Raw genomic sequence first — 10,576 nt, forward strand, 5'->3', positions numbered from 1 at the left:
CCCTGCGTCAGCCCTGTCTGTCCCCACCCAGGTATCCATCTGCCTTGGATACCCAGATGTGAGAGCTGCTCAGCCGGGAAGGATGTTGGCCTTTCCCATGCCAAGAATGAGGGTCACAGTCCCGGCTGTCCAGCCGACCCAGCAGGCCTTTTATGGCTTCACCTCAGCTGGCCTCTGGACATATTAGTCAGGAATCCTTCTGTCATAAGGGCAGATATCCAACTCAAGCTGAAGAAAAAGGCAGTGTGTTGGCTTGCACAGGACCCGGGGAGTGCAGGGAAGGGGCAGCTGCCTTCAGAATGCTGGGGGCCAGAGACACATGCCCCAGCACTCGCTCTCTCTGTCTCTGTCTCTCTCCCTTGCTTTTTCTCTCATTTCTTTCCTCTCTGTGTTGGCATCATTCTCTCCTACCACAGATGGGCTTCTTCATGTGGCAGGGGGCTTGGCTGCAGGCAGCTGTGAGTTACAGAAATCCAGCTTCATGGCTCAGAAGGGAAGGAAATGACTCTGCTGTTCTACTTAGAACAATCCCAAGGAAACACTCGGATTGACTCCTGGGGTCATATGCCCATCTCCCTCCTCCACCCGTACAAACAACCCATTCTCCTCCACCACTGCTGTCAGTGCAGCCACACCAGAAAACCAGGCTTCCTGGTCTCTCTCAAAATGCATGCTGACTGCCTAGTACTTCGCAATATATTTCTCTCTCTCTCTCTCTGTCTCTCTCTCTGGGACAGGGTCTCACTCTGTCACCCAGACTGGAGTGCAGTGGCATGATCACAGCTTATTGCAGCCTCAACCTCCTGGGCTCAGGTGATCCTCCCACCTCAGCCTCCCAAGTAGCTGGGACTACATGTACATGCCAGTATGCCCAGTTTTTTTTTTTTTCTTTTTTCCTTTTTTTTTTTTTTTTTTTTGGTAGAAACTGGGCTTTCAAACATGTTGCCCAGGCTAGTCCCAAACTCTTCAACTTAAGCAATCTTCCTGCCTGGGCCTCCCAAATTGCTAGGATTACAGCCATGAGCCACTGCGCCTGGCCTGATTTCTCTTAATCCATACAACTGCTCTGGAGAAACCTATACAGGTCAGGGCTCTTGTAGCTCCTACTGACAAAAGCCCAACTCAGATTAGCTTAAGCCAAAAAGGGAATGTATTACTCTACATAAGCGATAAAGGCAAGTGTAGACTTCAGGCATAGCTGGTTCCAGGGACTCAAATAAGACTGGGCTGTCTCTGATTGGCTCCAGCTCTTAGCCGGACTTCCCTCTGTGTTGGCTCAGCTCTCAGGCACGAACTCCCCAAGCAGCAGGAAAAAGTGCCTAGGTCAGCCTAGGCTCAAATGGCCTGCAGAGCCCTAATTTCCAGGGGAAGAGGGAGGCTGCTTTCTGTGCATAGAGCAAACTATCTCAGGGGATGGGTTGGCTCCCATGAGGGTCCAATATCTACTCAGGGCACAGGAGAAAGATAACTATATTTGGTGAGGCCAGGTCATGTGCCCACTCTTGCACCAAGAAAATGAGACAGAGCTGTGAGGAGTAGTGTCCCCGGAGCAGGGACAGGGCAGACTGATTGTATGTGGCCAGTTACACAACTTTGCCATTGCACAGTTGAGGCCTGGACAGCTAAGCCAACTTGCCAGTGCCATGGGGCTAGAGACACAGTCAGGATTCAAACGCACATCTGTCATCTCTTCCCAGAAAACCACCTTGCCTCCTTTTCAAGTGCTAAGTTAAAACATCCCTTGAAGAAGTAGATTCCTGAAGACAGCCATATCATTCCCAGCACCCCGTGCAACAACTGCCCCAGAGAGGATTGCGTGGGAGGCGGGGTTGGCCGCACTCTCAGACAAGATCCATTACCAGCTCTCCGTGGTTGAAAGGGTCTCTGGTCACTGACTCCAGTTGTCATACTGAGTCATCAATCCAAACGAGATTTGATTTTTGGCAAGGGTGCCAAGACCATTCGATGTCAGAAGGATAGTCTTTTCAACAAGTGGTGCTGGGAAAACTGGATGTCCACAGTTCCGTCTCCTGGATGGGACATTGTAGACAATGCAGTGGTTAAGATAGGATTTGGAGGGTGGCAGTTGGGGAGGGGATTCATGTGTTGAACCCTTACCTTACATGATATACAAAATTAACCCCCAAATGCATCAAAGACCTAAACTTAAGAGCTAAAGCTACAAAACTCTTAGAAGAAATCACAGGGGCAAAACACACTGCCATGAGTGTACCTATGCAACAATCTTGCATGTTCTTCACATGTACCCCAAAACCTAAAATGCAATAAAAAAAAAAAAAGAAATCACAGAGGCAAATCTTCATGACCTTGAATTTGGCAATGGTTTTGAAAATATGACTCTAAAAGCATAGATGACAAGAAAATAGATATATTGAACTTCATAAAATTAAATACTTTTCTGCACCAAAAGACACTATCAAGAAAGTAAAAATGCAACTCACAAAGCGGAAAAAAATTGTAAATAATATAGCTGATAAGAATTTAATATGAAAAATACATGATTTCTACAACTTAACAACAAAAGGATAAATAACTCAATTATACAATGGACAAAGGACCCTGAATAGATATTTTTTCCAAAGGAGATATACAAGTGACCAGTGAGAACATGAAAAGATGCTCACCATCATTAGCCATTAAGGAACTGCAAATCAAAACCATGAGATATATACCCAGTAATGGGATTGCTGGGTCAAATGGGATTTCTATTTTTAGGTCCTTGAGGAATCGCCACACTGTCTTCCACAATGGTTGAATTAATTTACATTCCCACCAACAGTGTAAAAGTGTTCCTATTTCTCCACATCCTCTCCAGCATCTGTTGTTTCCCGATTTTTTAATGATCGCCATTCTAATTGGTGTGAGATGGTATCTCAATGTGGTTTTGATTTGCATTTCTCTGATGACCAGTGATGATGAGCATTTTTTCATATGTTTGTTGGCCTCCTGCCATCAAAAACGATGAGTTCACGTCCTTTGTAGGGACATGGATGAACCTGGAAACCATCATTCTCAGCAAACTGACACAAGAGCAGAAAATCAAACACCGTATATTCTCACTCATAGGTGGGTGTTGAACAATGAGAACACATGGACACAGGGAGGGGAGCACTACACACTGGGGTCCGTTGGGGGGAAATGGGGGAGGGGCGGGGGGTGGGGAGGTGGGAAGAGATAGCATGGGGAGAAATGACAGATACAGGTGAGGTGACGGAAGACAGCAAACCACACTGCCAAGTGTGTACCTATGCAACAATCTTGCATGTTCATCACATGTACCCCCAAACCTAAAATGCAATTAAAAAAAAAGAAGTGAATTATCAACCCATAAAAATACATGGAGGAAATTTAAATGCATATTATTATTAAGTAAAATAAACCAATCTGAAAAGTCAAAAAAAAAAAAAAAAAAAAAAACAACCATGAGATATCACTCCACACTCACCAGGATGGCTAGAATTTTAAAAGAGAGGGAGAGAGCGAGCCAGGCATGGTGGCACCTGACTGTCATCCAAGCTACTTGGGAGGCTGAGGAGGGAACATCACTTAAGCCCAGGATTTATAATATAGCCTGGGCAAAATAGTGAGACCACCACCTGTACTAGAAAGAAGAAAGCGAGTGAGAGAGAGGGAGGGAGAGAGGGAGGAAGGAAAAGAAGGAAGAAAGGAAAGAAAGCAAGTTTGGCAAAGATGTGGAGGAAAAAACAATTTTTTTCGAGACAAGGTCTCACTCTGTTGCCCAGGCTGGAGGGCAGTGGTGCAATTGTACCTCACTACAGCCATAATCCCCTAGACTTAAGTGACCCTCGACCTCAGCCTCCTTGGTAGCTGGCTCTGTAGGTATGTGCTACCACTCCTGGCTAATTTTTGACTTTTTAAAGAGACGAGGTCTCACTGTGTTGCCCAGGCTGATCTCAAAATCCTGAACTCAAGTGATCCTCTTGCCTGAGCCTCCCAACATGTTGAGGTCACAGGCGTGAGCCACCGCAACAGCCCTGGATGTGGAGCAACTGGAACTCCTGTACATTCTGTTGAAAATGTAAAACGGTGATGTTTCTGTGGAAAACAGTATGGTGGTCCTCCAGAAAGCTAAACATAGAGTTACCACATGGTCCAGCAATTGCACTCTTAGGGTATGCACCCAAAGGAATTGAAAACAGGGACTCGAACAGATACTTGCACACCAGTGTATATCAGCATTATTCACAGTCGCTGAAAGTTGGACACGATCTCAATGTCCATTAATGATGAATGGATAAACAAAATGTGGTACATACATTCAATGGAATATTATTTGGCCGTACAAAGGAATGAAGTTTTGATATATGCTATTTGCTCTATATTGAATATACATGCTATACAATATAGAGAAAACTTTAAGCCCCTGATGCTAAAGTGAAGTAAGCTAGACACAAAAAGACAAATGTATGATTCTGCTTAGCTGAAATATCTGCAATAGGAAAAGTCATAGAAACGGAAAGGAGAGTAGAGGTTACCAGGGGCTGGGAGGAGAGGGGAATGGGGAGTCGTTGCTTAATGAGTACAGCGTCTCTGTTAGGAATGATAAGAAGTTCTGAAAATAGATTGTGCTCATAGTTGCATAACAATGTGAAAGTACTTAGTGCCACTAAACTGTACACCTAAAATGGTTAAAATTGGAAATTTTATGTAATAAATATATATATCATAAATGTGTATATATATATATATAAAATAAATGTAGATAGATAGATAGATAGATAGATAGATAGATAGATAGATATAGTCCCAACTTTACAAATATGGGGGCTGGGCATGGTGGCGCATGCCTGTAATCCCAGCACTTTGGGAGGCTGAGGTGGGCAGATCACTTGAGGTCAGGCATTTGAGATCAGCCTAGCCAATATGGCAAAACCCCATCTCTACTATAAATACAAAACTAGTGGGGTGTGGTGGTGGGTGCCTGTAATCTCAGCTATTTGGGAGGTGAGGCAGGAGAATTGCTTGAATCCAGGACGCAAAGTTTGCAGTGAGTGGCTGCACTGCACTCCGGCCTAAGCAACAGAGACCCTGTCTCAAAAAAATAAAAAATAAAACAAAATAAAACATAATAAAATAATTAAAATTAAAATAGGATGTGAATGTAACAAATGTACCCCTCTGGTTGGGGACATTGGAAATGGGGGAGGCTGTGCATGCGTCGGGGCAGACGGCATATGGGAAACCACTTATGAATGAATGAATTTGTATGAATAAACAACACCTCTCAATTTTGCAGTCAAGCCAAACTGCTCTAAACATTTTTTTTAAGGATAGGCATCTTTCACATAGAAAGATTTACTTGACAGTTTGTTTTCCAACAAATATGTATTGAGCAACCATTGCATCTGGTTGGCACTGGGGGGTCCATGACGCAGTTGTGCCCTCAGGGGTCCCGGGGCTGCAGCGGAGCTTGCCAACTTCTCAGACAGAGGGGAGCTGGATTAAAAGGACGTGCAAGAGCAAAGAACATGAATTTGCCTTCTCAGTGCCTCCAAACTGCCCACGGGTTGATTACAAGCGTTAAAGTCCTTTCCGTGCCACCCACAAAGGGGTCCATACGGTGTTGCTCTGCATTACTGTCTTAACTTAAAGGGAAACTTTCGCAATGTCTGGAGCCCTCGATGTCCCGCAAATGAAGGAGGAAGATGTCCTTAAGTTCCTGGCAGCAGGAAGCCACTTAGGTGGCACCAATCTTGACTTCCAGTTGGAACGCTACATCTGGAAAAGGAAAAGTGATGCCATCTACATCATCCATCCAAAGAAGACCTGGGAGAAGCTTCCACTGGCAGCTCGGGCCATTGTTTGCCATTGAAAACCCTGCTGATGTCAGTGTCACATCCTCCAGAAATACTGGCCAGAGGGCCATGCTGAAGTTTGCTGCTGCCACTGGAGCCACTCCAATTGCTGCTGCTTCACTCCTGGAGCCTTCACCAACCAGAGCCAGGCAGCCTCCCGGGAGCCACGGCTTCTCATGGTGACTGACCTCAGGGCTGACCACCAGCCGTTCAGGGTTGTTAACCTACCTCCCAGCGCCCTGTGTCACACAGCTTCTCCTCTGCGCTACGTGGACATTGCCATCCCATGCCACAGCAAGGGAGCTCACTCAGTGGATTTAACGCGGTGGATGCTGGCTTGGGAAGCTCTGCGCATACGTGGCACCATTTCCCAGGAGCACCCGTGGGAGGTCATGCCTGATCTCTCCTTCTCCAGAGCTCCTGAAGAGACTTGACAACGAAGAGCAGGCTGCTGCCGAAAAGGCTGTGAGCAAGGAGGAATTCCCTGGTAAGTGGACTGCTCCAGCTCCCGAGTTCACTGCTTCCCTGCCTGAGGGTACAGACTGGTCTGACCACACCCCAGCATGCCAGGCCTTTGGGCAGAGGGCAAGAGTTCAGGCCTCAGCTGCCCTCTGTGCCTATCCAGCAGTTCCCTGCTGAAGACTAGAGAGCTCAGCCTGGCACGGAAGCCCGGTCTGCAGCTTCCACTGTCAGGCCACTGAATGGGCAGGAACAACCACTGAATGGCCTTAAGCTGTTCTTGCACGGGCTCTTAAGCACCATGGAAGTAAGGTTGATGGAAACTAAATATCAGTTTTAAAAAAAACGTTAAAGTCATCCGAGCTCCATCCTGACCTACTGAGTCTGAACATGCTCGGCTGGATCTCCATCCCAGGCCGAGGCGGGAATCCACAGTCAGAGGACTTGACTCAGAGGGCCTGAGAAGGTCCGCGCAGCTTCCTCCCTGCCCGTGGCCAGTGATTCACCGACTCAGTTCTCTCATGCCCTGGCTGCCAGAAGTTGCCCTGTCTATCCAAAGCTCTCCTTCAGGAGAAGCTCCTGACTTTGTGTCCATCTTGGGGGAAACAGAAAATAGCTCCCCACCCCCTCCATTCCACTGTCTTTCTGAAGAGTAAAGGCTGTAAGAGCTTCTGCATCTTGGGCAAATGTATCGATCCTTTGTGTAGATGGTGTTTCTGCTCCTCTGGCCTGAAGACTCAATGCCAACCCGCACCCCTGGCGAACACATCCCCCATGCTGAGAATGGTGGGTTGTGGGGTGCATGGGGGAGATTCTGCCCTCTGCTCACTCAGGCCTCAGGAGCCGAGGCCACCAGGCACCTGCTAATCTGTGGACCCCCATATTGTTTTCATGGGCCAAGTCCTGGAATGGAGAAGGCGTATGTGGACAGTGGGCAGAGACATTGAGACATTGACAGAAGGTCTGTGTCTCAGCCAGAGATCACCTGGCACCTTGGGGTTAGCCACTAGACCCCTTCCTAAGGCAGGCTGGGCACTGACTTAGCCATCCCCAGCATGTCAGGCCTTTGGGCAGAGAGCAAGAGTTCAGGCCCCAGCTGCTCTTCCCACCTAGATGTTTTTTTTTTTTTTTTTCTTTGAGATGGAGTCTCGCTCTGCAGCCAGGCTGGAGTGCAGTAGCACAATCTCAGTTCACTGCAACCTCTGCCTCTTGGGTTTAAGGGATTCTTCTGCCTCAGCCTCCTGAGTAACTGGGACTACAGGTGTGTGCCACCACACCTGGCTAATTTTTCTATTTCTAGTAGACACAGCATGTCACCATTTTGGCCAGGCTGGTTTAGAACTCCTGACCTCATGATCCATCTGCATCAGCCTCCCAAAGTGCTGGGATTACAGGAGTGAGCTGCACCAGGCTATGATTGTATTTTAAAATCCTAAATCAAGACAGCCGACCTGATAAAGTTCAGGCCTCAGCTGAACTTTTAAAGGACTTTTCTAGTTCTACCTGCAGTAATATTAATCATCTTATTTCTCACCAGATTATTTCCAACCTCCAGTCAGTTAATTAGTAACCAATTGATTTCCATTCAACAATGATTAGTTCAACTCGTTCTAAAACAAATAATAATTATCCATTACATTAAATATTGAATACCTTTCTTGAAAAGAATCCAGCTAAAATAGACTCTGTCCTGGAAATGCGAGACCAGGGGTTTGTAAATGGGTGATTTTGGACCCGAGGGGACGTCTGGCAGTGTTTGGGGACATATTTGCTTACACAAGCTGTCACTAGCATCTAGTGGATAGAGGCCAGAGATGCTGCTGACTATCCTGCAATGCACAGGGCAGCCCCCACGCCATGGAACTCTCGGGCCCACATGTCTATGGTGTCAACTTTGGGAAACCTTGCTCTGGGCTCTCTGGGGCTGTGCCTGTGCAGCCAGGGTGGCGGCCTGGTGTTGGTTTTCTCCTCATGCTTCATATCGACTTTGGTCCTGTCTGTGACACTGTTGTCAGAGGGGAGAGGCTTGGAACCCCTCAGCTCTCTGCTGCTTCCTTTTTTGTGGGCAGATGCAAGGAGATGACTGCTTTTGAAGAGATACCCCAGGTACCAACCCAAGCCTGGCAAGGGGCAGGGAGTGTCTTGAATCAGCATCTCCCACTGGGGAGACCAGAGCAGAGACCAGGCGCAGCGAGGGTAGGCAGAAGCACTGGATGTAAAGGGAGAGGCGCAGGCTCTAGCTCTGTTAGACTCTGCCTCTAACCTGGCCATTTCGCCTCTACGCCTGTTTCCTCCTCTGTCCACTGGACACAGGTTCTAAACAGGGTTATTGTGAGGGTCAGGGAGGTGAAGGCTGGGACAGGCTTGTGGAATGCATTAAGGCCGGGCAGCAGCACCTCGTGGGGTCGCTGCTGTGTGTGCTGAGGGCCCCAGCTGGGCTGGCAGGTTGGGAGAGGCTAAGGCTGGGCCGAGAGAGTGGAGCATGGATCCCAGAGAGCACGTACTCTCTAGTTTCAGACAACTGGTGTGCTTGGAGCGCAGAAATGGACTGGCTGGCAAGATGGTGCAGGGCGGGGTGTGGAGCCTCCCATCAAGGGGCGGTGCTTTCCTGTGCAGCTCTCAGACAGAGGGAGCAGGAAGCCTAGTGAGTCTGGACATGCACTCAGGTCTCATGCCTGGAGGTTAGTGCAGGGAGCAATGTGCTGGAGCAAGTGGGCTCCATGTCTTGGCCAAAAGCAGGTTGAGGCTGAGCGCCGTGGCTCATGCCTGTAATCCCAACACTTTGGGAAGCTAAGGTGGGAGGATCCCTTGAGCCCAGGAGTTTGAGTCCAGCCTGGGCAGTATAGCAAGATCCCATTTCTACAAAACATTTTTTTTAATTAGCTGGGTGTGGTGGCATGTGCCTGTGGTCCCAGCCTGGAGAGGCTGAGATAGAAGGATCACTTGAGCCTAGTAGGTCGGCGCTGCCGTGATTGTATCACGGCACTCCGCCGGGCAACGGCGAGACCCTGTTTCAAAAAAAAAAAAAAAAAAAAAAAAGGCAATTTGATCAGAAGCATGGCCTTGTGACATGACGAAAACTAAAATCCACAGCGCTGTTTTGAAACGTTCAGATTTTCAGTATCTTATGAAGTGGTTTCGGAACCTTTGATGACTTTATGTCCATCTTCTCAGGTGTTTTTTCTTTTCTTTTCTTTTTGTTTGAGACAGAGTTTCCTTCTTGTTGCCCAGGCTGGAGTGCAGTGGCACGATCTCGGCTCACTGTAACCTCCGCCTACCAGGTTCAAGAGATTCTCCTCTCTCAGCCTCCCAAGTAGCTGTGCCATCACGCCCAGCTAATTTTTTGTCTTGTTAGCAGAGACAGGGTTTCACCGTGTTGGTCAGGCTGGTCTTGAATTCCTGACCTCAGGTGATTTGCCCGCCTTGGCCTCCCAAAGTACTGGGATTACAGGCGTGGGCCACTGTGCCCAGCCTTCTCAGGGTGTTTTAAATCTACTTTTAAACTTCTGATTCTTTTGTAGCTGATCATTTTTCTCTGTATTGTGTAAATTAGCAAAAATTTGGAATAACCGAAACACCCAACAGTAAAGCCTTTATTGGAATGAATGAAAAATCTAACAATAAGGATTCATGGGAGAATACTAGAGGCACACACACACACACACACACACACACACACACACACACACGTGCACACACACACACAGACAAGGAAGAAAACCATAGCCAAAGTTTACAGATTAAGATTCTTTTTTTTTTTTTTTTTTTTTTTTTTTGAGACAGAGTTTTGCTCTTGTTACCCAGACTGGAGTGCAATGGCACAATCTCGGCTCACCGCAACCTCCGTCTCCTGGGTTCAGGCAACTCTCCTGCCTCAGCCTCCTGAGTAGCTGGGACTACAGGCACGCGCCACCACGCCCAGCTAATTTTTTATATATATTTTTTTAGTAGAGACGGGATTTCACCATGTTGACTGGGATGGTCTCGATCTCTTGACCTCGTGATCCACCCCCCTCGGCCTTCCAAAGTACTGGGATTACAGGCGTGAGCCACCACGCCCGGCCCAGATTAAGATAAATCAGAAAAGTCTGAAAGTCCTAAAAGCATGTATGTGTGTGTGTGTGTGTGTGTGTGTGTGTGTGTGTATGTATGTGTGTGTGTATTTTATTTCTTTTAATTTTTGTTTTTGTTTTTTGCTGTAATTTTTTTTTTTTTTTGAGATGGAGTCTCGCAGTGTTGCCCAGGCTGCAGTGCCATGGCATGATCTCGGCTCACCGCAA

The 10,576-nt window shown here is 47.4% G+C and overlaps 1 pseudogene; it reads left to right on the forward strand.

Annotated features, from left to right (window-relative positions):
* The first annotated feature begins 5,423 nt into the window (after positions 1-5,423).
* On the forward strand, positions 5,424-7,399 carry LOC101052675 (small ribosomal subunit protein uS2-like; annotated as a pseudogene).
* The last annotated feature ends 3,177 nt before the right edge of the window (positions 7,400-10,576 follow it).

Source organism: Saimiri boliviensis, chromosome 17, assembly GCF_048565385.1.
Source record: "Saimiri boliviensis isolate mSaiBol1 chromosome 17, mSaiBol1.pri, whole genome shotgun sequence".
Classification (NCBI taxonomy): domain Eukaryota; kingdom Metazoa; phylum Chordata; class Mammalia; order Primates; family Cebidae; genus Saimiri; species Saimiri boliviensis.